A 7202-nucleotide genomic window follows, 5' to 3' on the forward strand; every position below is an offset into this window, starting at 1 on the left:
CAACCGAACATGAATCAGACCCCCTGTGTCTATTTTGTAGAGAGGACATCAGCTCCCTTATATTACCTTATATTGATAAATGTTTTTAAAAATATCTTATGTCACAATTATCATCGTCATCATCATCTATTTATTTATATAGTGCCATTAATTCCGCAGCGCTGTACAGAGAACTCATTCACATCAGTCCCTGCCCCATTGGAGCTTACAGTCTAAATTCCCTAACATACACACACAGACAGAGAGACAGAGAGAGACTAAGGTCAATTTAACAGCAGCCAATTAACCTACCAGTATGTTTTTGGAGTGTGGGAGGAAATCGGAGCACCTTGAGGAAACCCACGCAAACACGGGGAGAACATACAAACTCCACACAGATAAGGCCATGGTTGGGAATCGAACTCATGACCCCAGTGCTGTGAGGCAGAAGTGCTAACCACTTAGCCACTGTGCTGCCCAATCATTATTATTATTATTATTATTATTATTATTTATTTACAAGGTGTCACAGTTTCCGTAACACTGGGTACAGAAGCAAGTAACACATAGATGAGGTAATACACATAAGTAGCACAGATAAGTGTGAGTAATGCTATGGGGACTCACACAGAGTGCAGCAAAATATATGACAGGATGCACGAGGGAGTCAGACAATAGACAGCCGTGAGACAATAGGTAGAGAGGACCCTGACCATGAGAGCTTACATTCTAGAGGGAGGGGTGGTGAGAGGCAGTAGCACCAACTGGGGGAAGATGGAGATGGCAGACAAGGAAGAGGAAGTGATGGATAAGATGGTCAGGAGGTGGTAGGATAGGCAAGTACTGTAATTTTCGATGTGTAACATTGTGGCACACAGAGCTGTGTATAGTGTGACCACTGCTGCACTGTCACCCTTAATCTCTCACTCAGTACAGGTATAAATCCATAAGAGATGCCGCTTTGTATATCACACAATTGATGCGAACGATTGAGAGTTGGTGTACATGATATCCAATATTTAATCTATATCACATGGAAAGTCCTATGTCTTTAAGCTGCAGTTATCAGGGAAAATGAGTTTCTTTGGATTTCCTAAATAAACTTCATCAATATATATGTAGCAAGGAGACTTTATCACCAGAATAGTCACTGACTCAGTTGATTGATATCCCTTTATTTTATAGTCTGTATGCACCAAATTGTCCTCATTCGCTGTATTAAGTTGACTGTTGTATTACGTAACTGAACAAAGAACATGTCCGTCCCAAATTCTTTGAGCAGCTACTAAATATAATATTGAATATAGAATCTTTTAGCATACTAATAACTTAGTATCTCCACTCAAGTAGGATTGCAATCCAGTTCCCTATGGGTTTAAAATAACTTTCTGTTTCCTTGTGCTTAATATACTTTCAGCAATGAGTATTATACTTATCTGCATGTGATGTGTGTAAGGTAATACAACTGATTTACCATTCAGTCGCTCTGTTAATGCTGTTCTACCGATCTTCTCCTCAGTACAAATGCATAGGCAAACCGAGGGGGGTCTGACTAGTGCTCAGAAACCCCCCTCCAAGCCTGGAGCACTGTATAATTGAGGTGACTGGACCCTGCTCCTGCTTCACACAGCTCTGCTTGAAAAGGGAGAGCTGTGTGCACATAACAGTAGCGCACGCAGCATTGAATGGGGATAGGAAGAGTTGGAGAGAAGCCAAGCACTGCCTAATATTATAGCCACGCCCCCATGCATGCTGGTCACGCCCACTGGTGGCATGGTGTGGAAACCCCCTCTACAAATTCTGCGTTTGCCCCTGAAATGTCTCACTTATCTGTATTTTCGACCAATTATCAGTAGTGATTTTGACACATATGACCTTGTTTCCTGTGTCATCTGTAGTGAATCAGCTGAGATATTGGCAGAATGATATTTAGTATGCTCTGTGATACAGAAGCCCTCTTGAGAACAATCACTATTTTCCAAACACTTAGGTCTCCGGGCAGCCACGTAGATAACTCACTCCTGTCTATTTTCCTTCACTCATTGACTTGTCCAACTGTCAAGAACCAACTGCCCATTACATTGTGATCTCCTTCTAGCAGTGCCATATCATATGAATGTATAAATAGTGCAGGTATCGGTATAGATGTAATTAGTGTGTTGTAGTGTTGGGAGGTATGGCAGTGTGTACTATGATACTGAGGATAATATGAATGTATATATAGTATGGGAACCTGTCAGATTGGTATAGATGTAATTAGTGTGTTGTAGTGTTGGGAGATATGGCAGTGTGTACTATGATACTGAGGATAATATGAATGTATATATAGTATGGGAACCTGTCAGATTGGTATAGATGTAATTAGTGTGTTGTAGAGTTGGGAGATATGGCAGTGTGTACTATGATACTGAGGATAATATAAATGTATATATAGTGCAGGCACCTGTCAGATTGGTATAGATGTAATTAGTGTGTTGTATTGTTGTGAGGTATGGCAGTGTGTACTATGATACTGAGGATAATATGAATGTATATATAGTATGGGAACCTGTCAGATTGTTATAGATGTAATTAGTGTGTTGTAGTGTTGGGAGGTATGGCAGTGTGTACTTTGCTTATTGGAATTGAAAATAATGATTGAGCAATCTGAAAAGTGTAGGAATAAAAATAAAAGATTTGTTTAATTAGTACTATTATGTTTTAATTGAGCATATTACTCTAGACCAGTGATGGGCACCATGTGGCCCTCCGAGCCTTCACCTAGGGCCCCCAGCTCCTTCCTGCTTTACTGTCAGATTTGTTTGTTATAGCTTGTAACACTTGTGAATCTTACATCCATGCACCTGCTGATATGTTATTACATATAGGTGTCTCTATCTAATTGTTTTGTTTTAACCTATCACTGAGAATAAGTGTGATGTGCGGCACTTTTGAAGGTCAGAGGGCTGATTGGCAGCTCCTGATCTGGTCGCTGTCCTAGTGTCCCCTGGTGGCTGGTGTGCTGTATTGCGTACAGTCTTGCTCACCAGAGACAGGGCACATTTATGAGACAGGTACCGAGCGGAGAAACGCTGTGTTAAGGGGAATACAACAGATAGCTCTGAGTGAGGAGGTTGTGTGTAAATCCAGTTGGTGACTCAAGTTACTTCTAGAAGATGCAATGCCAGCAATGCGGGTGGGTAGAGCTAGTTCAGCTGCATCTTGTTCCATTAATAGCTCAGCTGCTGAGCCCCCTCTGCAGTGCTATCTGTGTCTGCTGTATGCAGCAAATCCTGCAGATCAGGACACATATACAATGTATCAATGCACTTATATACCAGATACAATGTATGTAGCTGGTGCATCATTTTGTTACAATCACCTCATTTACTTTCTTTTTTTATAATCACAATAAAACTGTGATATTTGTCTTGAGGAATAATATGTGTTATATGCAATGTATAAATATGTATTTAATACTTTGTAAATCTTGGATTCATCAAAATGTGCCAATGATAAAACAGTATCACCTGCTATTTAAGTGGTGTATATAAATATTCTTTAAAAATCAATGTAAGTGTTTATGTACATCGAGGAATACAATAAAAAAATCAATACTTCAATAAAATAAATCAAAACTTCAATTACAGTAAACAGGAAAGAATTGAATGATGCAGACAATCAGTTAGTTACAAGTATCTGCAGTATAATCAGTATTCTGCACGTATACTGTATGCTATGGAGCAGTACAGGACAGCGTAGACTGTCCTCTCAGTTCACATGTACCAGGCTTTGCAATGCAAATTAAGATACAAACAACACTTCATTATGTTGGATTTGTGGGTCTAACTGGTATAATTCATCCCCTGTATCACTGACCTTGAGCTGCAGTCTTAGGAGTCAGGATATTCCTTGTGTAGGAGTCAGTGTCCGGCAGGAAGGGTGCAGGGTGCAGGCAGTGAGGGACCCATTTGTCCTGGGAGTGAAGTGCTGGGACACTCAGGATCTGTGAAGTAAGTTGAGATGAAGCTGGAAGGCTGGGAATCAGCAATGTAGAGATGGGACACTGGGAGCTGCAGCCTGACACACAGAGATATGAAACCTGCACAGTAAGGACCTGACAAGTGAAAAGGGCAGGTACACACAGAGCGTCGGATGAGGGATCTGTATAGCAGCCAGACAAGGGGGTTTAGCACCCAATGCAATGTTGACAAACTATACACAACCATACATGGACTATATGACCTAAATGGAGGCACAATATTGTCACATTATGTCCTCTAGAAATGCTGTGTAGCTCCAACAGAGGTCTGGTGCTAAACATTCACTTCTCTTCTTACTTCTCTGAAGCAGAAACAACTGCTGTGTACAGGCCTGGTGCCCCCAGACTTGTTGTACTGAAGGCAGCTGCCTCTACTGCCTAACCCCAGTCTCCCAGTCCTTGGTACACGAAGGCACCGGGCAGATATTTACTATTAATAAACATGTTACTAAGAACACTGCCAGTAAAACATTTGTATCAAACACAGGAAACTAAATTGTATTTTTTATCATCAATGCAAATATTTCTGTCCCATTATAGGGCCTATTATTGTGGCGCTGTCGGTACTTTTCTGTGTGCGATTTAACAGACAATTAAAAATAAATTCCCTTTAATATAATCTAAATTGTCTAAACAAATCTTTAATTTACTTTCACAACATCATCATCATCGTCAGCTATTTATATATCACCACTAATTCCGCAGCGCTGTACAGAGAACTCACTCACATCAGTCCCTGCTCCATTGGAGCTTACAGTCTAAATTCCCAAACATACACACACACACACACAGACTAGGGTCGATTTTGATAGCAGCCAATTAACCTACCAGTATGTTTTTGGAGTGCAGGAGGAAACCAGAGCACCCAGAGGAAACCAACGCAAACACGGGGAGAACATACAAACTCCACACAGATAAGACCATGGTCGGGAATTGAACTCATGACCCCAGTGCTGTGAGGCAGAAATGCTAACCACTACGCCACCGTGCTGCTTACTGTGTGATTCAAAGTGGAAGACACACAAAGACAGATACACTAATACATACATATCCATACACACACACACACACTCACACTCAGACACTCACAGACACACACAGGCACACACACACACAGGCACACACACAGACATCCAGACACACACACACACACACACACACACACAGATACACACACAGATACACACACACACAGACATACACACACACTTGACCACTCATACACAGACACACACACACACACACACACAGATATACACACACACAGACACACAGATATACACAGATATACACAGACAGACACACACACACACACACACACTTTCTATAAATCTGTCGGTTCCGTTCTACGTTGTGTGTTCTATTTGTACCAATCATATCACCATCAGACAAAGTGTGACAAAGTGACTAAAAGTGCTGATCCTTCTCTCTGTAGGTCATTGATTCACTCTGATTAGGGACAATAATTGAGAGAAGAAACATTGTATTTCTTACACTGCAGCCGGATTTCCTTTGTTTGCAGTTTCTCTTACAAAGCATCTTAGAAATGTGTTATTTTTACATTAGTTTCAACAAGAAATGTCGTCTGACATATAAACAGTATCTCCTGTGCACAGACAGAACTGTACAAATACAGGATAATGATAATATTACTGAGGCTCCATTAGAAGACTTGTAATATACAACATAGCGCTCCGAGGTCAGCTTACCTCTCCTGTCTGATATATACAGACATACATATATATATATATATATATATATATATATATATATATAAATATACATTGATTCTTCACTACAGAGCACAGGCTGGGCAGAGTATCTGACATTACTATACATTGATCATTTTTTCCTGTGCAGAACAAACTCAGTTCCAATAAGCACAGATATGCGCACCACGGATACGTCTTAAACAAATTCAGCCCAGAGCTGTAACCAAAAGGATCTATTTTGCAAATTTATCTGATCATCCATTAGATACATTCTCTAGCAGAATGTATCTAAAGGGAATCTTTTGATTATTTTTTGGGGCAGCAAGGTGGCATAGTGGTAAGCATTGTTGCCTCACAGCGCTGGGGTCAATGGGTTTCATTATAACCAAGACCATCTCAGTATGTAGTCTGTATATTCTCTAAATGTGGGATTCCTCCCACAGTCCAAAAACATACTGGTAGTTTAAGTGTCCTCCACACACATACTAGGGCTGCCAATTTTGTCACAGGACAATTAAGCTGCTAATATGCACAGTCCTCTGCTACAGTAGAGTTAGTGTATGTAGTCCTGTATAGCCCGACCCACCGTCCCGTCCTCGTTAGCAGACGATCCCATGGTGAGGGCTGAGTATATGTAGTCCTCTATAGCTCGGCCCCCACCGTCCCGTCCTTGTTAGCAGATGATCCCATGGTGAGGGCTGAGTGTATGTAGTCCTCTATAGCTCGGCCCCCACCGTCCCGACCTTGTTAGCAGATGATCCCACGGTGAGGGCTGAGTGTATGTAGTCCTGTATAGCCCGACCCCACCGTCCCGTCCTTGTTAGCAGACGATCCCATGGTGAGGGCTGAGTGTATATAGTCTCCTATAGCTCGGCCCCCAGGGCCATGTCCTTGTTAGTAGACGATCCCATGGTGAGGGCTGAGTGTACATAGTCCTCTATAGCCCGGCCCCCACCGTCCCGACCTTGTTAGTAGACGATCCCATGGTGATTGCTGAGTGTACATAGTGCTCTATAGCTCGGCCCCCACCATCCCGACCTTGTTAGCAGGTGATCCCATGGTGAGGGCTGAGTGTATGTAGTCCTGTATAGCCCGACCCCACCGCCCTGTCCTTGTTACCAGATGATCCCATGGTGAGGGCTGAGTGTATGTAGTCCTCTATAGCCCGGCCCCCACCCGTCCCATCCTTGTTACCAGACGATCCCATGGTGAGAGCTGAGTGTATGTAGTCCTCTATAGCCCGGCCCCCACCATCCCGACCTTGTTAGTAGACGATCCCATGGTGAGGGCTGAGTGTACATAGTCCTCTATAGCCCGGCCCCACCGTCCCGTCCTTGTTAGCAGGTGATCCCATGGTGAGGGCTGAGTGTATGTAGTCCTCTATAGCATGGCCCCCACCGCCCTGTCCTTGTTACCAGATGATCCCATGGTGAGGGCTGAGTGTATGTAGTCCTCTATAGCCCGGCCCCCACCGTCCCGACCTTGTTAGT

General features: G+C 42.7%; 1 protein-coding gene across 1 annotated transcript in view; it reads right to left on the reverse strand.

Moving 5' to 3' along the window:
• The window catches only part of HHATL (hedgehog acyltransferase like), a 30816-nt gene extending 26713 nt beyond the window's left edge, over positions 1-4103 (reverse strand). The window contains exon 1 of the mRNA XM_075214118.1: positions 3838-4103. The gene's annotated coding sequence lies outside the window, so the exon portion shown is untranslated. The remainder of the gene's footprint in view (positions 1-3837) is intronic.
• Positions 4104-7202: the final 3099 nt, after the last annotated feature.

This window comes from Mixophyes fleayi, chromosome 5, assembly GCF_038048845.1.
Source record: "Mixophyes fleayi isolate aMixFle1 chromosome 5, aMixFle1.hap1, whole genome shotgun sequence".
Lineage (NCBI taxonomy): Eukaryota > Metazoa > Chordata > Amphibia > Anura > Limnodynastidae > Mixophyes > Mixophyes fleayi.